Source organism: Scyliorhinus canicula, chromosome 11, assembly GCF_902713615.1.
Source record: "Scyliorhinus canicula chromosome 11, sScyCan1.1, whole genome shotgun sequence".
NCBI lineage: Eukaryota > Metazoa > Chordata > Chondrichthyes > Carcharhiniformes > Scyliorhinidae > Scyliorhinus > Scyliorhinus canicula.
This window is the reverse complement of record NC_052156.1, coordinates 49269067-49293546: the sequence shown is the minus strand read 5'-3', so window position 1 is coordinate 49293546 and position 24480 is coordinate 49269067.

Genomic DNA, 24480 nt, shown 5'->3' with positions numbered 1-24480 from the left:
CACCGCGCATGTACATTACGTTCATCGACGTCGCCGTCCCCTCATTCGGTGCGCCCAAGCGCGGGAGCCGGCGAAAAGCACGCAAAATGGCCGCCCTCATCCAGGCTGAGGCCCTGGAGTGGTTTGATGACTTGGACCTGTTCTGCCTCATGAGTAGCTTGCCGCGCCATTTCAGCCGCCTGAATGTGGGAATACCGACTGGTGGTGGGTTCGTGGAGCACGCAGGTCTCAATGGCAATCGCCAGGGTGAGCTGCTTGACCTTAAGGAGCTGCTGGCGAAGGGGGTCCGACTGAACACCGAAAACAATCTGGTCGCGTATCATGGAGTCGGAGGTGGACCCGTATTTGCAGGACTGCGCAAGGATACGGAGGTGGGTGATAAAGGACTGGAAAGGTTCGTCCTTACCCTGCAAGTGCTGCTGGGAGATATGGCGCTCGAAGCTTTCATTCACCTCGACGTTGCAGTGACTGTCAAACTTGAGGAGGACCGTCTTGAATTTAGATTTATCTTCACCATCGGCGAAGGTGAGAGAGTTGAAGATGTGGATGGTGTGGTCCCTGGCTGTGGAGAGGAAGAGAGCAATCTTCCTGGCATCTGAGGCAGCTTCCAGGTCCATGGCCTCAAGGTAGAGCTGGAAGCGCTGTTTGAAGATCTTCCAGTTGGACCCCAGGTTGCCAGTAATGTGGGGCGGAGGCGGCGGGCGGACGCTGCCCATGTTGCAAGATGGCTGATTGCTGGTGGAAGGCTGATCACTTACAGGTAGGTCTACGAAGTTCTAACAACCCTCAACTACTGGTACCATGATGAGTTGGGTGCTCTGGATCCGTGAAACACATACAGGTCACCAACGCTTAAAAGAGTACAACACAATTTTATTAAACTATAAACTGTTGAACATACTATTACCATGGGTTAATACGATGTTAGATTAACTAAAGACATATGCCTGTCCTAACCAGTCGAATCACTCAGCACATGGTGAGGATCTGTGCTGTAAACTATAAGCTCTTGTGCTTTTGAAAGGCTGCATCCCGAATGAGCGGGAAAAGTGATGCCCTCTGTCTTTATAGTGAGTGTGCTCTAACTGGTGATTGGCTGTGGTGTTATGCATGTTGATTGTCCTATTGTATGTCCATCAGTTTGTGTGTCTGCATCATGATATACTGGTGTATATTATGACATTCCTCACACTATCTTTCCTTCAATCTGTACTCCAGCTAACTCCTTCACTTCTCTCCCCACAAGGCTGAGCATCAATGTCTTATATACTTTTAACTCTAGCTCCCTCTGGTGGCTGATCTAGACATTTCATTAACCCTTCCACTTCTTACATTTATGATAATACACATACCCTTGCCCTTCCCTGCATCCTCCTCATCAGACGAGGCCTGGTGTTCCACCTCCTCCTCCACTAGATCGTCCGTCTGCTGCGCGATGTTGTTGAAGAAGCAGCAGATCGCCACAATGCGGATGGCCCTCTCAGCATCACACTGGAAAACCCCTCCAGAGTGGCCCAGGCAGCTGAACAGCATCTTTAGGAGGCCAATGCACCGCTCCATCACGGATCTGGTCATTGTATGGGTGTCGTTGTAGCGGGACTCCACGTCAGTCTGTGGCCTCCGGATAGGTGTGTCTTCCAGACAGGGGGGTGGGGGAGGGGGTGGGGGTGGGGGGGGGGGGGGGGGGGGTCATCTCAAACATGTCAGGAATTGTCCAGTGTGCCAGGATGAAGGAGTCATCACACTGCCTGGGTATTGGATGCAGATGTGCATGATGCACAGCTGATGGTCACAGATCAGCTGCACTTCCATTGAATGGAATGCATTTCGATGGTGTGAATCCCGCTGCCCCAGCATCCTGGTGGGCTCAGTCCACATTGAAGTGGATGTATTGAGCCGCCTGGGCATATAGGACCTCCATGGTGGCACTGATGCACCTGCGCACTGAGGTCTGTGAGATAATGGAAAGGCCCCCACTCGGACCTTGAAGGACCCCGTGGCATAGATGTTCAGGGCATCTATCATCTTGATGGCCACCGGTAGGGGGTGTCCTCCCCCATACTCCCACGGTGCCAGGTGTGCCACCATCTGGCAGATATGTTGCACTGTCTCTCTGCTCAGCCGGAGACTTAAACGGCATGCCCGGTCCGGCAGCTCCTCGAATGACAGGTGGTCCCTGTCCACCCCAGGCCTCATGTGGCGTCCCCTTGGCACCTCCTCGGCCTCTTGGGCGGCTCGCTCTGCATCCTGGGTGGCTGCCACTGGTTCCTCTGCAGCACACTCCGCTGGTGCCGCTCTGCTGCTGCACGTTCCGCATGGGGCACCCATACAGCCAGTGTCACTCTGCAGAACCAGGAACTGAGGTGGTCAGTGGGTATGCAGCACGATGGCTGCAGTAAAGGGCACCAGTCCCATGGGGGGTCACCCCAGCCTGTGCCCGTGGCCCTGGCAGGGCACCCCCATCCCAGCCAGCCCGGCCAGTGTCCGGCCTGGCAGCCCGCAGCCGTTCCTCTCTGTGTCATACCTCCTCTCGCTCCTTCATCCGGTTCAGCACAAGTGAACCACACCATCGGGAACGCGGCCCATCAGAGGAGGAGAATCGCGGATGCCCCGGGGAATACCATGTCAGGCCGCTAATAATATGCAAACGGTGTTTATTGTACTTGCATTCCGGTACGCATTGATGCCGATGTCGAGGTGACGGAGAATCAGAATTTGATGTTAAATCGGTGCCCGCCGTGATTTTGGCATCGGAATGAATTCACCGCCCAATCAGGTTTTGCGATTTTGGTATTGGCAAACGGAGAATCCCACCCATTGTTGGTCGAGCTTGTCATCTGAATTTTCCACCTCACTTCCACCCTGGCCTCTCCATGCTCAGCCTCCATCACTGATCCAAAGGAGCTCAATGTTAACTCTGTTTCTCACTGATACCACCTGACCTGCTGTTTAATTGCAGTATTTTCTGTTTGTCTTTCAGATTTCCAGCATTTAGAATGCATTGCTTTTGGCTTATTCAATATGCTGTTGGAGCAATCAAATGAACGTTCCTGAGGGATGAGCTTCCGTGGGTTGAATGGCATTTAATCAACTCTGATCTTGCGAATTTGGGTTATTTGAATAGCCACCTTATTAAACAATTATTAACTATTTTGACAATGTTGCCCGGTCTATGATACTGTGGTCCATTTCAATTATTCCATCAGGGAATTAAACAATTTTCTTTTCCATGATTTGTGCCGCCTATTTCCAGCCATGTGGGAACCATCAAACTTTGACCCCATTACTTTAGTTGGAATTTTAATTTAACTGTAATTACTACTTCCCTAATGAATTAAACAGGAACATAATGCACTGTCACTGAATAATTAAAATATCAATGGAAACATTTATTAGCGATACAGTAAATCAGCCCAAACTACAGCAGGCAGCAGTTTCTTGATTGATTTCCCATTGTACTCAAGAGCAATTGCATTGTCGTTTTAAGTAGTGCTAGCAAACATAAACCTATTTGGCTTTGTTGTTCAGTTGTTGCAATGTTTCAGGTGATTGGAGTTTTTGTTTTATAGCAGTGACAGTTGTACTGGAACATAGGAAGGAGGAGCAGATGCTAAGTTGCCTGTTGCAGAGAATTTACGGTCAAAGGAATGACTATTTGACATTGACAGAGTAGCAGTGCATTGTTTTCACCTCCACTGAGATTTGCAAGCAGATACAACCCTCAGTTACATAGCAACCTGGAATTTGCCTTTTCTCCACAGCCCCAAAGATTGCTGCTGTCAAGGTTACAAAAGCTGAGGTTAATTTTAACTGTTGCCGCTGGGCGAGAGGTGAACTGTCTGTTTTACACCGCATTTGATTCTTCTCCCCATTGACTTAGACAGAAAGGATGATCAAGCAAATTCAGAAATAGACAGCACATCCAACCCGCCCATCTTCATTTCTTAGCTCTATGCCTACCGACACTGTCAACATTTCACTTTCTACAGCTATTGTGCTCATCCCTTTATCACACCTACTCCCTAAAATAACTCAACTGCGGCACTGTTTTCTCATCAAACGCTGCTTACGCTAACCAGCACTTTCTCTCCCAATTCTTTGAAAGCACTTCCTGCATCATTTCATTCCCTCTCAATCCAGCAAACTCACAGTATTAAGGCTGTCATTGTTAAAGTCACTAATGATATTCTGTGTAACTATCATTGTGACTGTACATCCCTGTGTCTCTGCCACCTTCTGTACTTTGTTTTCCATCACTAATTCACTTCCTTGGCCACATTCATGGCACCACATTCTTCTGATTCCAGTTCACCTCTTCAACTTGTTATTTCATTTGTAAGTAGTATCTTTTAATGGGCCTACAAGGACACCTATGAGAAGTCCCAGGATTTATCCTTTTCTGTATCCAATTCATCATCTACATTCAACAACATATTCCCAAGCATGAAGTTAGCTTTCGCATGTGCACAGATAACATCAATTCTATCTTTCTGTTATGGTAACTGACAATTGGATGATTGTTGTACGAACTTATTAACTGTTTGACATGAATTCCTAAATGAGCTACCACTTCCTATAGCTCAATGATAAAGAAAACAGAGCTCATCCATTGATTCTCGTCGCCGTCTACCTAACTTTGCAGTTGACTCGTTCCTGGCCGGTTGCTTAGGCTGCATACTGTAGTACATGTCCTTATTATTCTATTCAATTCTGTGTTCAGCTGGACTGTGCCACCTCTGGAACCATATCATCTGTTGAGTTACCTGCTCTTTCTCATCATTGTGGCTATCGTTTTTCTAAGCAGAAACCTTGGTAAGTAGCATTAGGTAGAAATTTCAGTTCAACAACTCCCCCCTCGGCCGATCAGTAGGGTGGACCTGCTGCCTATCCTTCTGCTCCGATAACAATACATTCCGTCAACAAGCCATTTGCATGTAAGAGACAAATACCACCAACATTATCATATATCTGTTTCGACAAGTTTTAATTTGATCTATGTGGATTATAACTCCACACTGTACAGGTGTAACTTTGTATTGTGAAGATCTGCAAAAGGCTCATTCATCCAAAAATAATTTATCCAGCTGCCTAAAATATATACCCTTAAAAAATATTTTAACTTCGGATGTGTTCATTTAATCTTGATTGGATTTCATCTCATATTGTCTTTTAAGTAACTCGCTTGCAGTCAGGGTTTTCTATTTGTGACATTGCCGGCCTGTGATTTTATTCCCTATTCATTTGAATGGTCAGGAGAATGGGAAACTGCTCAGTGAAATACAGAACAGCAGTCACTGTATCTTACTCCTAACAGTGGAATATTCCGTTGAAATGGATTTACTGACTAGTTTATGCTTGTGCATAGTATTTGCACTTTTTAGTATGGTCGACATTCTATTTGCTGTCCAATGGCCAAATGTATACTACGGTGACTATTTTATAATCCTGCGCATGCTATCTCAGCCACTCGACGTATAACAATGGAGATTTCGGATTCCTGGCAGACTATCTGCTTTTGAAAACTGTAAAATGAGATTAACATGTTGGGAGAAGCCTGAATTCTAGCACACATCTTTTAATTCCCTTTCCTTCCTTCTTGTTCACTTCTCCTTCTTGAGTCACTCTGACACATACTTTTGCATCAGGATATATTGTTGTTGATGGGCAGCACGGTAGCACAGTGGTTAGTACTATGGCTTCACAGCGCCGGGGTCCCAGGTTCGATTCCCGGTTTGAGTCATTATCTGTGCGGAGTCTGCACGTTCTCCCCGTGCCTGCATGGGTTTCCTCCGGGTGCTCTAGTTTCCTCCCACAGGTCCCAAAAGACGTGCTGTTAGGTAATTTGGACATTCTGAATTCTCCCTCGGCGTAGCTGAACAGGCGCCGGAGTGTGGCAACTAGGGGCTCATCACAGTAACTTCTTTGCAATGTTAATGTAAGCCTACTAGTGACAATAGAGAGTATCATTAAAACTTTGTTTACTCACGCTTCTTATCAACCAACAAGTACTAGTGCCAAATGTGATTAACAATATTTCAGTTGTGTGTTTTTGATCATTTTAATTAGACTATAAGGCAAAAATAAACAACAAAAATAAAGAATAATATTGAAAAATAAAGAATAATATTTCAGTTGTGTGTTTTTGATCATTTTAATTAGACCGTAAGGCAAAAGTAAACAACAAAAATAAAGAATTAATATTGAAACACTGTGTACTTAGTGTCATTTATCATCTAGAAACAGAATAACCTTTCATCAAAGTGCACTTGGGTTCTTTGTTTTTCTCTTGATAATTATGTGAACTGCTAGCAGCCTTTGTTACAGTTACATGTTGCATTCTTGAATCACAGAAGACAACTCCTGTTTTAACAGTGTTGTAAGTTAATCAAGGTCCAATGTGAGGATGCATTTCTCTCTAGCAGAATACCTATAGAAGACACAAAGTAGGTGATAACCTGAGAGTTCAATTACGGCGATCTGAAATGAAAACTGACACAGAAAATTAATCAACATTGAATTCTTGCTTCTTGATTTGAAGAAAGGCTATGAAGGCTTGTTTAACACTATGTGCAGTAATGAGATAACCAATAAGTATGCAAGATATAGCAACCTTTGTGAAGCTTTCAGGAACATTGTTTACAATCGCACAGTTACTGTGTTGCCAGAGTAATTCCATCACTGAACAGCTTGTCCACAGTATTTCCACACTTTGTACAGGAGGTGAAGACTTACAGCTTACGTACATGGTTATTGGACTATTTAGGAACAACCTACCATTAGGACAGAGAGCTGAAGCATAAGCATTAAAATGCAACCGTTAGCCATAAAGGTGGCAGTTACCAAATTTTTCTCTTCGACTTTGCAACTTGAATTGTTTTTAGGGCCAACTGTGAAGTATTGGAGAAAATAGTCATTTGGCAGCCAAACAAATCAGAATTAATACCGACATTTCAAAAATGCATTAATCAAATTTAAAATTATGTCATGTTAGAAGACTACTTCTCATTTTCTATTTGACTACTTCAGCTGCCAAGCTGGACTTTTGATCATTATTTTGCAGGAGTCCCCCAGGAGACAAGGAGGTCGGGTTTCTACAGCTTGACAGCTAATTATAAAATTCTTTCACCAAGGTATGGATTATGAGCATAATAGAAAGCTGTGAACTTTTGAGAATGTGACATATTTTCCTCAAGTGATGCCCTGTATCAGTCACCAGCAAAACTAACCTATAGCTATTATTGATAGTAACATTCTGAGTTACTTGCTTCTAGCATCAATGTCAAAAACATGTTTATCAAATAGAATACCTAGTCAAGTGATTGTCAGAGACAATGGGCTGGATTCTCCGTTTCTGCGGCTAAGTACCAGCTGAAACGGAGATTTCGCGGGTGTTTTACGGTGCCAAAATCGGCGCCAAATCTTCACCGATTCCGGGACCGGTGAGGGGCGAGCAGCCGCGCCGGGTGAAACTACCGGCTCCCGTGCCAAAAACGGCCGGAGAATGGCTGGGTCAATGGCCGCGCATGCGCATAGCGACGACCTACAGCGGTCGCACCGTACAACATGGCGCTGGCCGTGCGTGGACCCGACCCTCCAAATGCGACTGCACAGGCCACCCGCTGGCCACCCCCCCACCGGTCCCCCTAGCCCTCGTGGAAAGCCCCCCCCCCAGACAGCGGCATGGATCCCAGCCAAGTATGGCGGCAATGGACAAAGTTCGTAGCCGCCATGCCGGGTTCCCAGCTGCACATATTATACGTCAGCCGCATGGTCTGGAATTCGGCCCATCGGGGACAGAGTACAGGGGACAGGGAGGGCCTTCCGATGACGTGCAAATGTCGTTTCAACGGCGTGCTGCGCGCAACGCGATGACGGCATTTCGGAAGGAATGGAGACTTGAAAACAGTCGTCAAACCGCCGCCGGCGGTGTCCCCAATTTGGGCATCAGAACTGTTTCTCCACCCGATGGCAAATTACGATATCGCTTCAGGCAATGGAGAATCCCACCCAATAGCTAACTCAGGATAGAAGAAAGTTAATAGAAAAAGTAAGTAGTCACCATCATCATATTTCACTTTGTGCAATTATCTCAATAAGTGGACCAGAAGCCTTTCAAGTTACTAATCTATCAGACAATTCTTCATTGAAAAACTGCTGTTATTGTAGAAGTATCATAGAATTTACAGTGCAGAAGGAGGCCATTCGGCCCATCGAGTCTGCACCGGCTCCTGGAAAGAGCACCCTACCCAAGGTTAACACCTCCACCCTATCCCCATAACCCAGTAACCCCACCCAACACTAAGGGCAATTTTGGACACTAAGGGCAATTTATAATGGCCAATCCACCTAACCTGCACATCTTTGGACTGTGGGAGGAAACCGGAGCACCCGGAGGAAACCCACGCACACACGGGGAGGATGTGCAGACTCCGCACAGTCAGTGACCCAAGCCGGAATCAAACCTGGGACCCTGGAGCTGTGAAGCAATTGTGCTATCCACAATGCTACCGTGCTGCCCAATAGCACATTCACGTTGCTCAAGCAATCAGGGAGAGATATAAGAGCAAATCTCAGGGAAGTGTAAATATAAGAGGGTGATAGTGGGGGATTTCAACTTCGCTAATAATGATTGGGACAGTCAAAGTGTGAACTTAGAGGGGGCATAAATATTAAAGTGCATCCAGGAGAGCTTTTTGAGCCAGCAAGTAGAAAGTCCTTCAAGAGAAGGTGTGGTACTTGACTTAATTTTAGGGAATGAAGTTCGGCAGGTGGTAGAAGTGTCAGCGGGAGAGCATTTTGGTGATAGTGACCATAACTCAGTAAGATTTAAGGTAGCGATTTAAAAGGACAAAGATGGAGTGGTTATAAAGGTTGTGAAATGGGGGAAGGCTGATTTTAATAGAATATGACAGAAGCTGGCCAAAGTGAACTGGGAGCAGCTACTTGTCGGAAAATCCACATCGGAGTATTGGGGGCCATTCAAAAAAAATAGAGTACAAAGCCAACATGTTCCAATAAAGTGTAGCGACCAAATAATCCAGAGAATCATGGATGTCAAGGGGTTGGATTAGGAAAAAAATAAAGGCTTATGGCAGATACAGGATACTGAAAACAATGGATGCCCCAGAGGAGTGTAGGAAGTGCATGGGGTACTTAGAAAATAAATGAGGAGAGAAAAGAAAGGGCATGAAAAAACACTGCAGGCAAAATAAAGGTGTTTTATAAATATATTAAGGCTAAAGGGGTAACCAGGAAAACATTAAAGCCCATTAAGGACCAAAGTGGAGCCAAAAGACAATGGTGATGTATTAAATAAATATTTTGCAGCTCTTTTCACTATGGAGAAGGACAATGTAGATATAGAAAGCAGGGACGGGGCTGTGATATAATTGAACAGATTAGCATTGGGTGGGGGGAGTTTTAGCAAGTTTAAGGGTGGATAAATCCCCATGCCCAGATGAGATGAATTCTAGGCTGCTGTGTGAGGCAAGGGTGGAGATGGCAGGGTTCTGTAGTTAATTTTCCAAGCCTCTTTGCCCACAGGAGAGGTGCCAGAGGACTGGAGGGTACCATTAGATCAGAAGTGAAGTTGGGAAAAAACAGGGAATTACAGACCAGTGAGTCCAACATGAATGAAATGAAAATCGCTTATTGTCACAAGTAGGGTTCAGTGAAGTTACTGTGAAAAGCCCCTAGTCGCCACATTCCAGCGCCTGTTCGGGGAGGCTGGTACGGGAATTGAACCGTGCTGCTGGCCTACTTTGGTCTGCTTTAAAAGCCAGCGATTTAGCCCAGTGTGCTAAACCAGCCCCTGGAAATTATTGGAACAGAATTAAACTTCACTTGGAGTGACAAGGATTAATCAAAGATAATCAGCATGGCTTTGTCAAGGGGAGATCATGTCTAACAAATTTGAGGAGGTGCCTAGGTGCGAAGATGAGGACAGCACAGTTGATGAAGTCTACACGGACTTCCATAAGGCTTTTGACATGGTTCTGCATGGGAGACTGATCAGGAAGGTACGAATCCATGGGATCCAGGGCAATTTGGCAAATTGGATTTGAAATTGGCTTAGCGGCAGAAGGCAGAGGGTGATGGTTGAAGGTTGTTTTTGTGACTGGAAGCCTGTGTCCAGTGGTGTACAACAGGGATTGGTGCTGGGCCCCTTGCTGTTTGTAATGTACAGTAATGAGGGCAGCACGGTAGCATTGTGGATAGCATAATTGCTTCACAGCTCCAGGGTCCCAGGTTCGATTCCGGCTTGGGTCACTGTCTGTGCGGAGTCTGCACATCCTCCCCGTGTGTGCGTGGGTTTCCTCCGGGTGCTCCGGTTTCCTCCCACAATCCAAAGATGTGCAGGTTAGGTGAATTTGCCATGATAAATTGCCCTTAGTGTCCAAAATTGCCCTTAGTGTTGGGTTGGGTGGGGTTACTGGGTTATGGGGATAGGGTGGAGGTGTTGACCTTGGGTAGGGTGCTCTTTCCAAGAGCCGGTGCAGACTCGATGGGCCGAATGGCTTCCTTCTGCACTGTAAATTCTATGATCCAGTTGTGAATGAGATATAGTCAGTAAATTCACAGATGACACAAAAATTGGTGTTGTGGTAAGTAGCGAGGAGGAAAGCCTTCGATTACAGTGTGATATAGATGGACCGGTCTGATGGGCAAAACAGTGGTAACTCTGAATTTAACTCTGAAAATTGTAAAGTGTTGAATTTTGGGAAGACTGACAAGGCAAGAGGATACACAACGAACTGGATGATTCTAGGAATACAGAGGAGCGAGGGACATGTCCATAGGGCCCGGATGGCAGCAGGACAGGTAAATAGGGTGTTTTGGAAGGCATCTGGGACACTTGCCTTTATTAGTTGAGGCAGAGAATATAAGAGCTGGGAGGTTATGATGGAGCTGTATAAAAAGTTCATTAGGCCACATCTGGAGTACTGTGTGAAGTTATCTGAGTGAGGTTCTGAGTGAAGTGAAGTTCTCACAATATAGGAAGGATGTGGAGGGTGCAGAGGAGACTTACCAGAATGTTGCCTGAGATGGATTATTTCAGCTATGAAAGGAGGCTGGTTAGAATGGGGTTGTTCTCCTCAGAGCATGATGTGGAGATGCTGGCATTGGTCTGGGGTGGGCACAGTAAGAAATCTTACAACACCAGGTTAAAGTCCAACAGGTTTGTTTCGAATCACTAGCTTTCAGAGCACAGCTCCTTCCTCAGGTGAATGAAGAGGTGGGTTCCACAAACACATATATAGACAAATTCAATGATGCAAGATGATACTTTTAATGGGAGTCTTTGCAGGTAATTAGTCTTTACATGTCCAGACGGAGCGACTGGAGAGAGGGATAATCACAGGTTAAAGAGGTGTGAATTGTCTCAAGCCAGGACAGTTGGTTGGATGAGCCAATGAGCTTAACTCTGGAGTTTACATTTGAGCCAAATGAGTATTTTACAAACGAGTTGATTACGAAAGCGTAGCGGCTGGAATCACAGCCTGACGTGTGGGAATTCTCATTTTTGTGGACGAACTAGAAATCACGGGATGCACCGGGTGCCAGATCGACTGGGAGACAGGAAAAAATGTCACATTGAAGAGCATTAAAATAAAGCCAAAGCATAACGGCTGGAGCACTCGCAAAACGGTTGCGAAAACTGTACCAAATACCTCATTCTTCAATTTCTTCAATCCTCCAGAAACTCCACAGCATGGAATAAAGAACAAAGAACAAAGAAAAGTACAGCACAGGAACAGGCCCTTCGGCCCTCCAAGCCTGTGCCGACCATGCTGCCTGTCTAAACTAAAATCTTTTACACTTCCTGGGTCCGTATCCCTCTATTCCCATCCTATTCTTGTATTTGTCAAGATGCCTCTTAAACGTCACTATCGTACCTGCTTCCACCACCTCCTCCAGCAGCCAGTTCCAGGCATCCACTACCCTCTGTGTAAAAAAACTTCCCTCGCACAACTCCTCGAAACTTTGCCCCTCGCACCTTAAGCCTATGTCCCCTAGTAATTGCCTCTTCCACCCTGGGAAAAATGTTTTGACTATCCACTCTGTCCAGGTCCCTCATAATTTTGTAGAGGTCACCCCTCAACCTCCATTGTTCCAGTGAGAACAAACCAAATTGATCCAATCTCTGCTCATAGCTAATACCCTCCATTCCAACAACATCCTGGTAAACCCCTTCTGTACCCTCTCCAAAGCCTCCAAATCCTTCTGGTAATTATAGTCCATTCTGCCCCTTGGCTTGTCCTGCCATACAGTGAGATCATGGCTGATCTGTGGCCTAACTCCACAGACCTTTGGCCCATATCCCTTAATATCTTTGCTGAACAAAAATCTATCTAATCCCATTTAAAATGAACAACTGTTCTAGCTTCAACTGCTGTTTGTGGGAGAGTTCCAAACCTCTACCACCCTTTGTGTGAAGAACTGCTTCCTAACATCTCTCCTGAATGGGCTGGCCCTAACTTTTAGACCTTAGTCTCTCCAACCAGTGGAAAAGTTTAATTTTTGTATACCCTGTCTTTCCCAGTTAAGATGTGCAGATGCCGGCGTTGGACTGGGTGAGCACAGTAAGAAGTCTTACAACACCAGGCCAAAGTCCAACAGGCCTGCCCCAAACCACCAGCCTTCGGAGCACTGCCCCCTCAGCTGAGGAAGGAGCAGTGCTCCGAAAGCCAGCGACTTGAAACAAACCTTCTGGACCCCAACCTGGTGTTGTAAGACCTCCCACTGTTTCCCAGTTAATCTCTTGAATGCTTCTATCAGATCACCCTGTAACCGTCTAAATTCTAGATGTGGCTATGGTGACACTGGTTTGCACTAATTTTAGGAGAAACTCTATTACGCTCTCACAATGCAGGTAAATACACTCCATCTGCATGTTTACTTAACAAAATATTCACCACCATTTAGAATCCATGTTAAATAAAAGTTCTGCAGCAAGACTTGCTGCTGACTTTGAAATTGTTTGAATCTTGTGTGAACATATAATTCCATGTGCAATGTTATATTTTACAGGCGAAGTCTTTGCTGATGATACAGACTCCGAAGATGAGTACATTGGATTGGATTGGATTGGATTTGTTTATTGTCACGTGTACCGAGGTACAGTGAAAAGTATTTTTCTGCAAGCAGCTCAACAGATCATTCAGTACATGGAAGAAAAGGGAATTAAACAAAATTCAAGAAAATACATGATAATACATAATAGGGCAACACAAGATATACAATGTAACTACATAAGCATTGGCATCGATTGAAGCATACAGGGTGTAGTGTTAATGAGGTCAGTCAATAAGAGGGTCATTTAGGAGTCTGGTGACAGTGGGGAAGAAGCTGTTTTTGAGTCTGTTCGTGCGTGTTCTCAGACTTCTGTATCTCCTGCCCGATGGAAGAAGTTGGAAGAGTGAGTAAGCCGGGTGGGAGGGATTCTTGATTATGCTGCCCGCTTTCCCCCGGCAGCGGGAGGTGTAGATGGAATCAGTGGATGGGAGGCAGGTTCGTGTGATGGACTGGGCGGTATTCACGACTCTCTGAAGTTCCTTGCGGTCCTGGACCGAGCAGTTGCCATACCAGGCTGTGATGCAGCCCGATAGGATGCTTTCTATAGTGCATCTGTAAAAGTTGGTAAGGGTTAATGTGGACATGCCGAATTTCCTTAGTTTCCTGAGGAAGTATAGGCGCTGTTGTGCTTTCTTGGTGATAGCGTCGACGTGAGTGGACCAGGATAGATTTTTGGTGATGTGCACACCTAGGAATTTGAAACTGCTAACCATCTCCACCTCGGCTCCGTTGATGCTAACAGGGGTGTGTACAGTACTTTGCTTCCTGAAGTCGATGACCAGCTCTTTAGTTTTGCTGGCATTGAGGGAGAGATTGTTGTTGTTACACCACTCCACTAGGTTCTCTATCTCCCTCCTGTATTCGGACTCGTCGTTATTCGAGATCCGGCCCACTATGGTCGTATCGTCAGCAAACCTGTAGATGGAGTTCGAACCAAGTTTTGCCACGCAGTCATGTGTGTACAGGGAGTAGAGTAGGGGGCTAAGTACGCAGCCTTGCGGGGCACCGGTATTGTGGACTATTGTGGAGGAGGTTTTGGTGTTCATTCTTACCGACTGTGGTCTGTTGGTCAGAAAGTCAAGGATCCAGTTGCAGAGTGGAGAGCAATGGCTCTGGCCCTTCGGAGGTGGAGGTCGGCCGAGTGGCGAGTGATTGTGAGGGGGGTTAGGAAGCATCGGGTGTCGTTGTACGCAGACAACCGGCAGTTGTTTGTGTCGGACCGGCTGGAGAGTATGGGCAGAATTATGGGCCTGTTGGAGAGGTTCGGGCCTTCTCTGGGTACAAGCTGAATGTAGGGAAGAGCGAGGTGTTCCTGGTGGATGCGGGGGATGGTGGGGGGCCAATTTGGGGTGACTACCATTTAAGATGGTAAGAGAGCGGTTTAGGTATTTAGGAATTCAGGTGACGCATGAGTGGGCCACAATGCACAGATAGAACTTGACCTGGAGGAGATTAAGGGGATCTCAAGAGATGTAATGCTTTGCACTTGACGTTGCCAGTGAGGGTGTATATGGTAAAGATGAATATGTTGCCAAGATTCTTGATTGTCTTTAAGACCCTCCCGATCTTTCGCCCCAAGGCCTTTTTCTGGAGGGTGGAGGCATTTATTTTGGTGTTCATATGGGTAGGGAAGGTATCGAGGGTGAAAAAGGCTCCGCTACAGAGGCAGAGACAGACAGGGGAGTTGGTGCTGGAGCGGGTTAGGGATAAATTCTTGGAGGGGAAGTTTGTGGGGATAGACAAACTGTGGGAGAGATTAGAGCTGCCAAGGGGTAGCAAGTTTAGGTACTTGCAGGTGCGGGATGTTGTGTGAAAGGAATGGCCGACATTCCCCCAGTTACTGGAGTTGTTGTAGCAACTGCTGCTCGCTGACAATTTGGGGGAGGTGAGGATTGGGGACATTTATGGGTGGTTGGGCGAGCAGGGCAAGGCACAGGTGGGGAGGATAAAGTGTAAGTGGGAGGAGGATTTGAGGAGAGAGATGGGTTGGGGACTCTGGTGTGAGACAATACGGTGAACTCAACCTCCTCCTGCCCGAGGATGAGCTCGGTTCAGTTCAAGCTGGTGCACAGGGTGCACGTGACTCGGGTGATGATGAGTGGGTTCTTCCAGGGGGTGACCGATGGGTGTGAGAAGTGCGGGCGGGGACCAGCAAATCATGCTCACATGTTCTGGGGCTGCGAGAAGCTGGAGAGCTTTTGGGAGGTGGTGTTTGGGACACTCTCCAGGATAATGAGGGTGGAGGTCAGGCCGGACCCTGCGGTGGTGATCTTTGGGGATGCTGGAGGGAATGGGGGACGACCTCTCTGATTACCTGGCGAAGGATCCTGTTGAATTGGAGGTCGGATACGCCGCCTGGGGTGGAGGCCTGACTGGGGAACTTGTACGATTGTCTCCGGCTGGAAAAGATTAAGTTTGTTGTCAGAATAGGGCTTTGAGGTGCGGTGAGAGACTGTTTATGATTTTATTTGAGGAGCTGTTCATCGCGGCGGGGGGGGGGGGGGGGGGGGGGGGAGAGTTCAAAGGGGAAAAACTGCACAAGCTGCTTTGATGTACTGTGTATTTAGTTTCTGTTAGGTATGTTTGGAATAAAATAAAAAGCTTTCCCAATTACTTGCTCTCACTGCATTCTAGCCTTTTGTGATTCATGCACTGGGACACCCAGAACCCTCTGCACCTCAGAGCTCCACAACCCCTCACTATATGGATAATAAGCTTCTTTTCTATTCTTCCTGCCAAAATTGACAATTTTGCTTTTTCTCACATTATACGACATTTGATATGGTCAGCCAAGCTTCTATCCATGCCAATATGTTACCCTCTGTAATATGAACTTTTATTTTCTACAATAATCTTTGAGATGCCACTTTCGAAATCTAAGTACATCCACTGGTTCCCCTTTATCCATAGCACACGTTGCTGCCTCAAATAACACCAATAAGCTGGTTAAACATGATGTCCTCTTCACAAAACCATGCTGACGCCACTTGATTAACTTGAGCTTACAAGTACCCTGCGATAACGTCTTTAAAACACCTTCGAGCATCTTCCCTACAACAGACCTTAGGTGAACTGGCCTATAGTCTCCCACTTTCTGGGTGCGATCTAATGGTGACGTTGTGCTGGGTGTGAAAACGAGGGGGCCGGTTAGATCGGGGGTGAGGCTGAAATCGGGAAAAACATTGGGCGGCCATCGGTTTCCAATCTAACCGGCCCTCTCCCATTGGTGAGATCCGGACCCTGCCACATCATGGCAATAAACCAATAATCACCAATTAAGACCAATCTCCATCCCATTAACAGGAAGGATCCCCTGTCAAAGGACCTCCCAGGGTCTAACCACCTCCCCAGTGAGTGGTCACGTGGCCACCGTTCAGTACACCTGTATAAAAACATGAAGCTAGCACAACAGCTGCTCCGAGGAGGTGAGTAGCCACCTTTGGAATCAGGCAGTCAGGGGCGGGGGCGGGGGCGGGGGCGGGGGCGGGGGCGGGGGCGGGGGCGGGGGCGCCATTGTTGGAGGAGGGGCCATTGTTGGAGGAGGGTTCACTCCTGGTACAGAGGATGACAGGGCGCAATGCTCGTTGGTTCACCATGACACTCCCGGGGCATGTACACCCATCACGGAGGGCAGCTCCAGCTACTGTCTATCCATCTCACTGAACACCCCCATGACAGGGCCCCGAGTGTGGTAATATGCTGATGGTCACTTTAACTCCCACTGACCGTGGCAGCTGTTGGCTGCACAGCTGAAGGCTATTGCTAATGGGGAATTGGCAATTCTAATAATGTGAACACCTCACAGCTCCCAGGTGGCTGCAGGTTGTGGGTGTTCAGTGTTCCTTGTTTTTGTCTGCAAAATTGCTTGAAGACCTAATGTGTTGTTTGCTACTGCCTTTTCTGCTTCTGAAGCCTGGAATGAGGCAAAGGAAAGCTGTAAATAAGCTTGTTGCCAGTCTGAAGAAGGGGAAGAGGTGTTACCTTACTTCTCTGTTATGCCTTGTGTTAGTGTGGCTTTCAGCTAATGACTGTTTTTGCTTTGGGAGCCTGCTACTGGAAGCTGCCAGAAGGGGGAGAGAGAAAAGGAGGCCTGCCTGCTACTTCAATGCCTGGGGCTGGGTTTCTGCTTGCAGATGCCCCTTCTGCTTCTTTGACCTGGAGTGAGCCAATGATTTTGGCTGGCCTGATATCGGGCTGAAGATGGAGGAAGAATTGCTCTTGCAGTTTCTGGATATCTTTGTTGAAATATTTTGTTTATTAACTTTTGACTGTTTATTGACTTATGTCTGGAACTGTGTGTCAATTGTCCCGTGTATTCCTATGGCCTGGTCCTAGATCTGAGTGGTGTTGGGAGATGCTGGTACTGCAGGAGAGGAGGGGGGCAGCCCGGTTCAACTGAGCAACTTGAAGGTTCTATCGGGATGCCTTCATGAACTACTGACATTTTGTGTTTGTGGCTACCTGCTGCTCCCAGTTTGGGAGCTGTGCAGGTTCCTGGTGAATGTTTGTTTTCCTTTTGTACAGTTTTTGGTTTATGTTTAACTAGTAAGGAATTGTCTGCTTGACATTGTGTTCTTGTTGTTGTTTGTTTCTTGCCTAGCGGCTGTGTGTGCGCACCAGTTACAGCCCCTCCTGCTTCTGTGGCCAATGTTTGGCAAGTTACCCATGCTAGTGAAGGGGTTGGGTTTTCTCTCTCTCTCTCTTTCTCTCCTGCTTCCCTATGCTCTGTGTCAGTGTGACCTTTCGATGGTTAGCTAAGGCAGGGGCACTCCACTGATGCAGGCCTACTGTTGGGGGGGGGGGGGGGGGGGGGGGGGGGGGGGTGGTTGCGATGTTGGCTCTGTAATGTTTGTTGTTTGAAGACTATGGGCTTGATTCTCCCAAAATGGGGCAATGTCCCCGCGCCGGCGTCAAAATGCTGGTGTTGCATTCCCGAGTTTCCTCAAAAAAAGATAGACCGATTCACTTACCTTCAGGGGGATAGCAGGGACCAGGAGTGCTTTACGCAGCTTTGGCTGTGGATATGGGCCTCTGCACTTAGGGTATTGAGTCTGCGCATGTGCATGGTGGCGGCCTCCAGTGGCCACGCTAAGCGCCATGGCGGACTCGGACCGCGGGGGCAGCTCCGTAACGTAGGCCCCCTGGATCAGCCGCACGTCCCTGCATCGGACCACCCCGATCTGTGCACCGGCCGCCCATAAGGCCTGCCCCTCCCACCCCCATGCCTGATACCCCTGCCCCCAGCAGGGTGGCCGCGGACTGTGTCCGCAGCTGCCACACGAGAGTCCCAACTGGCTATAGTATGTCAGTTCCACATTGTCGGGAACTCGGCTGGTTGGGAGCGGAGGTTCGCTGGGCTGGCCTCTGGCAATGGCTCCTCAGCCGCGTAACGTAATTTGCAGATGCGTGGTTATTCGAGGCCTGGAGAATCGCCGGACCGGTTTATGTGGTTGATTCTTAAATGTCCTGAGGGATGGGGAATAAATGCTGGTCCAGCCAGTGACGCCCAGATCCGTAAACTAATACATTTTTTTAAACCACACTAAGCTCCCAGTTAACATTTTCTCTAAATAGTCTTATCTTCAAATAAAGAACCTCCATTATTGTTTCACAAATCCTTGCACATGTTTGGTATGTAAACATTGAAGAGAAGGATTATGTAGGTCTGGCAGCTGTGCCATGTCTAGTGACATTTTGTTTTTTTGTAATAGTATTTTCTCTGTTATATTTGGCATTAACTAAAGTTTAAATCACGTTATCTTTTAGTCATTAAAACAATTGCATCATTGATGAAGAAATAAATCTCCAGGTAATACCACAAGAACAACATGTCAGAAAGTATGAGATTTTGTGCAGTCCTGGACCCCATGGGTCCTCCATCCCCCACCCACCCCCGCTCCTCGTCTACTGAGGGCGAGATCCAGATTGCATCGGGTAGAGTGAGTCAGGTGACTCATTATTGCAAACTCTTCCGAATTTGAGAGTGTCACTAGGACTTGTGATCTGTTTCTATCTTGAAGTGGAGACCAAGAACATAATCTGTGAACTTTTCACAAGCCCATGCTGCCACTAAAACTTCTTTTTCAATTTCTGAATATGTGTGTTCAGTCCCTGTCAGTGAACAGGGTGTGTAGTAATCTGGTTTGCGTTATCCATTCGTCTGTATCTGAAACGGTACAGTCATCAAACCTGCAGAAAATGTATCTGCTGCAATGAGAGTGGGTTGCTCTGCATCAGGAAGCTAAAATATCAGATGATAGCAGAATTTCAGATTTTCTCAAAAGACCTCCATCGTGCTTCCTCCCAGCACAGTGCATTGCCTTGTCCTAAAAGCTGACATTGTGGCTCATTGACCATCACTGGGTAGGGCAGGAGCTCTCCAATTTGGTTTACCACACCCATGGATTTCTGGAGCTCAGCCATGTTCCAAGATGCAGGAAATGTCTTGATTGCACTTGCCTTCTGTGGATTAGCTCTGACACCGGATGCATCCACAATATGCCCAAGGAACTTGACAGGCAACTGAGAATTGGCATTTGTTATTGAGTGTAAGTCCTGTTTCCTCTGGACGTCGCAGCAACTCACTCTCATCTTGTTTTCTGTCTGAGTGGATCCATGGATCAGGATATCATCCATGTGATATATGATTCCATCTAACCCTTTAGGATATTTGACATTGTCCTCTGGAGATGGCGGCACAGTAGCACAGTGGTTAGTACTGTTGCTTCATAACTAGAGGGTCCCAGGCTCGATTCTCGGCTTGGGTCACTGTCTGCGCGGAGTCTGCATGTTCTCCCATGTCTGCGTGTGTTTCCTCTGGGTGCTCCGGTTTCCTCCCACAAGTCCTGAAAGATGTGCTGTTAGGTAATTTGGACATTCTGAATTCTCTATCAGTGTACCCAAACAGGTGCCGGAATGTGGCGACTAGGGGATTTTCACAGTAACTTAATTGCAGTGTTAATGTGTTGAGTTGCGCCCTGACTGGATATGTTATGCTTTAACATCACCTCCTTTGCTGATATTTATTCCAGAATTATCAAAATGAAACAGGAATAAATGTGTTAAGATCTTATGGTAATGAGTATGGCTGCCGTTGGTAGATTAGAGCTCAAAACTAAGCACAACTCTCAATACATAATAGCTGTTAAAAATAAAATGCCCAAAACACAAATAAAAAGAAAATTGGGAAAGAACAAAGAATAAGATGGAGACATGGAAGAAACGCATCTCTCACGCCTTCAGTAACCAGCCCAGTGAAAGCTGAGATGGAACCATCAATTCACCAGACACGTGTTTCCGATGTGAATCTAGGCTTTAATCGACTTACTTCAGAGCCAGCCTGTTACCTGTCGATGAACTCGTAGTGACCCAGGCTGACTCTGGACACGGGTACTTATACAGCTGCACTAGGGGAGGAGTCGTGGGCGGAACCAAGGGTGGAGCCCAGTACAAGTTCCTAAGTGCTCCCAGCGCTACTCCCCCTAGTGGTGCTACTGCGCTTACAACAACAGTGTGAATTAACATATATATTAACATATATTACATTCACCACAAGCTGACAATGTGTGGATTCTTTGACTCACTGTGAGAGTCCTTTGGATTTCCTGGAGGATGAGGCACAGGGCTCTGGATTGATCTCGGAGACATTTTCCCTGTGTACGTAGTTGCTGTGCTGTTGCTCCAGGGGCACGGAGCCTCAGGCAAGAATTTCAGATGGCAGAGTACTGGGCACAGATTTTAAAGAGTCTTCGCATGATTGAGGTGACAAGAGGCCATCCCTTACAAAACCCTCACAGATCCGAATCCCTCCGGGGAGGACATTTAGCAGGCTGCCTGCAAAGAAGGGGGATGTGGTAGCAACGCGGGAACCATCCACCCTGTCCTTCTTCATCCTCAAACATCAGAGGGGACGTGTCAGCTGCACTGGTTGAACCCATTGATAACACCGAGTGAGTTTGTGTGACGGCAGAGGAATCTTTTCCCTGGATTAAGGAATGTCTTTTTGTGTTGGAGCAACAGACATTCAGATCCTGGAGATTTCAGCTGCAGAGCTTTCGTTAAAAAAACGATCCCCAACAGGGCGGCATGGTGGCACAGTGGTTAGCACTGCTGCTTCACAATGCCAGAGACCCGGGTTTGATTCCAGCCTGTCTGAGTGGAGTTCGCAAGTTCTCCCCGTGTTTCCTCTGGGTCCTCCGGTTTCCTCCCACAGTCCAAAGATGTGCTGGTTGGGTGGATTGGCCATGCTAAACTGGCCCGTTAGTGTCCAGGGATGTTCAGGTTACGTGGGTTACAGGGATACGTCGGGGATGATTGCCTGGGTGGGGTGCTCTTCAGGAGGGTCAGTGTGGACTTAATGGACCGAATGGCCTCCTTCTGCACTGTCGGGATTCTTTGTCTCTAACACAAGACTGGCTACAGTTAAAAATGTCAGCAGCCCCTGGATGACCCACATGATGCGGGTTTCCCAACATCAGAGCCCCCTCCTGTCCAAACCGGCATGCGATTCGGCAGCAGGCCACGTCACCCACACGCTGCCACAGCTGACTGCCACCAACCCACAACAGATTCGGGAAGTGCTGTGATGGTTGGACTAAACCCAGCCCTGTTAATATTTTTTAAACCATACAGCTAATTAACGATGAAAAGAACAATTATGACTTCAAACAGGAGTGCTATTTGACCTGGGCCGTGCTGCGGGTGAACCCAATTGTGGCAAAGAATGGCAAGTTCCTTCAGGTTACTTTGTGACTTTTCTCAGCTGTGACAGGAGGCAGGCAAATAATACTCCCGCTGATCTATATATTGAGCTTTGGTAATTGTTCTTGTCAGTCAGGGAAGGAAAGAATAGGGAATGTCAGATGTTCATAATGTGGCAAATCAAATCAGCTTACCTGAATTGTCAATTACTCTTTGGCTTGTCATTTGCTATGTAGTTTTCTCACACTTATTCTCTTCTTCATTTACCCGATCTACAACTACCTGTAAAGATGTTTTTAATTTTTTTTAAAATAAAGGGGCAATTTAGTGTGGCCAATCCACCTGCCCTGCACATCTTTGGGTTGTGGAGTTGAGACCCACGCAAACACGGAGAGAATGTGCAAACTCCACACGGTCAGTGATCCGGGGTCAGGATCGAACCCGGGTCTTTGGCACCGTGGGGCAGCAGTGCTAACCACTGCGGCACCATGATGGCCACTTTATTTTTGTTTTTATCTTTTCATTCTTACTCCCTTCTCTAGCCCTTTTTCTTCTCTTCTGATCCATGCCTATTTTCTTTTTTTCCTTCCCGTGTTCTTTTTTGCTTCCTTTTTCTCCTTTTATTCTATTCACACCTGATTCTCCTGTTATTTCTCTACGTTCCCCCCTTCCCCCCTCACTCTATCTCTTTCTCTCCTTCTAGTTGTCTCTGTTATAATTCTGCTCAATGTTATACTCACTTGACAGCTTACATTTGGTAAAGGCCAATACTGAATCCTAAAATACCAAGGCTAGAAATTTTAAATGGCTCAGAAGTGTTGAAGCTAGTTTCATGCACAGTGGAGAAAGGAAGGGAACCAAAAGAAATATAATGGGCTGGATCAAGCAGCTTGTGAGCTGTATTCAGCACATGGATCAGATTTTCATCAGCACTGCATTACTAGACCAGTAATAACCAAAAGAGTATCTAGTCAAAACTGTTCACCAAAAATTGATTTGCTGTATTTGGCCTTCTTAACATCCCACCTTCATTATTAATTAAAAGATTTGATGCTGGTGTGAGCAATTTTGGTACCTCTCACCAGGTCTGAAATGCTCACAGATATGTACTGGAGATGGAAAAGGCTCATTCCTGACATAGATTTCCAACAAAGCTTGCTCATCTATTGTGAAATTAAGCTTATTAAGTGGAGAGAGGATCCAATTTAATGATATGAAAGCACTCAGAGACTGACCTATCAGTCAGATCTGCACTCTGCGTGACAAATTTATACCGTACCCTTTTACATGCTTACATGTTCTTGAATTTTTATCACGTGCCTAGTATCTTAGACACAACGCCTTGCAGTTTTGGTTAGGGCTGGTGAGATTATAGATTTCTACAAAACCAGTAGCAATGTCATTCAGTGATTGGATGACAAGAATTAGGTATGTCTTTGCACACAGGACAATGCCATTATGTTCCTTCCCACGAAGAAGAGGGGCAATGTAAATTACTTTGAGGGGGCGGCACGATGGCACAGTGGTTAGCACTGCTGCCTCACAGCACCAGGGAGCCGGGTTCAATTCCGGTCTTGGGTGACTGTGTGGAGTTTGCATGTTCTCCCTGCGTCTGCGTGGCGTTCCTCCGTGTTCTCTGGTTTTCCCCCACAGTCCAAAGATGTCCAGGTTAGGCAGATTGGCCATGCTAAATTGCTTCTTAGTGTCCAAAAAGGTTAGTTGGGGTTACGGGGATAGGATGGGGGTGTGAACCTAGATAGGGTGTTCTTTCAGAGGGTCGGTACAGACTCGATTGGCCAAATGGTCTCCTTCCGCACTGTAGGGATTCTATGTTTCTAAATCAAAAAGTACAATGTTACTTTGTAATGTTGAGAAGTGTAAAAAAATGTGATGGAATTATCCCTCAACCCTGTGAACTTAGTGTAAAATCAACATTTGTACAAGGCTGTGATGCTGCAGAGTTCTTGAGATTCTAATTCTACAGTCCATTTTTCAGAGGGTGGCTGATACTCGGTTACATTCTTTGGTTGGGTCAGTGGAACTTGCATTGTCATCCAACCATTAGGCTTTTTATCCCCCCAAAGAAACATAATTTTCCTCTTATCTCTTCTCATATAATAATCTTTATTAGTGTCACACATAGGCTTACATTAACACTGCAATGGAGTGTGGTGGTATGATTTGCATAGCTGTCTGCCATTGGTGCAGAACACTGGCTTACCATTGGCCCTGGTCGGTCATGTGCCTCTCGACCGATTGGTTGAGACCAGTCATGTGATGGCTCTCCGATTGGTCGAGAGGCTGAGTTAACCCCGCCTCCAGAGCGAGGTATAAATACCCAGAACGCCCGGCGGTCGTCCATTTACTGTAGTCGACCGCAGGGCTAACTTCTAGCTTATTACAGCCTAACTTTTGTACAGCAACTCATCTCGCGTTCGATTGATGGTTCATCATGTAGTTACTTTTAAAATTCCCTAGTCGCCACACATTTCGTCACTCCACACTCTGGTACACTGAGGGAGAATTCAGAATGTCCAATTCACCTAACAAGCACGTCTTTTGGGCCTTTTGTGGGAGGAAACCGGAGCACCTGGAGGAAACCCAATCGAACAAGGGTCCCTGGAGCTGTGAAGCAGCAGCAGTGTTAACCACTGTGCCATCCTAATGGCTATGATAGGTTGCTAACTAACTTTTTATAATCTT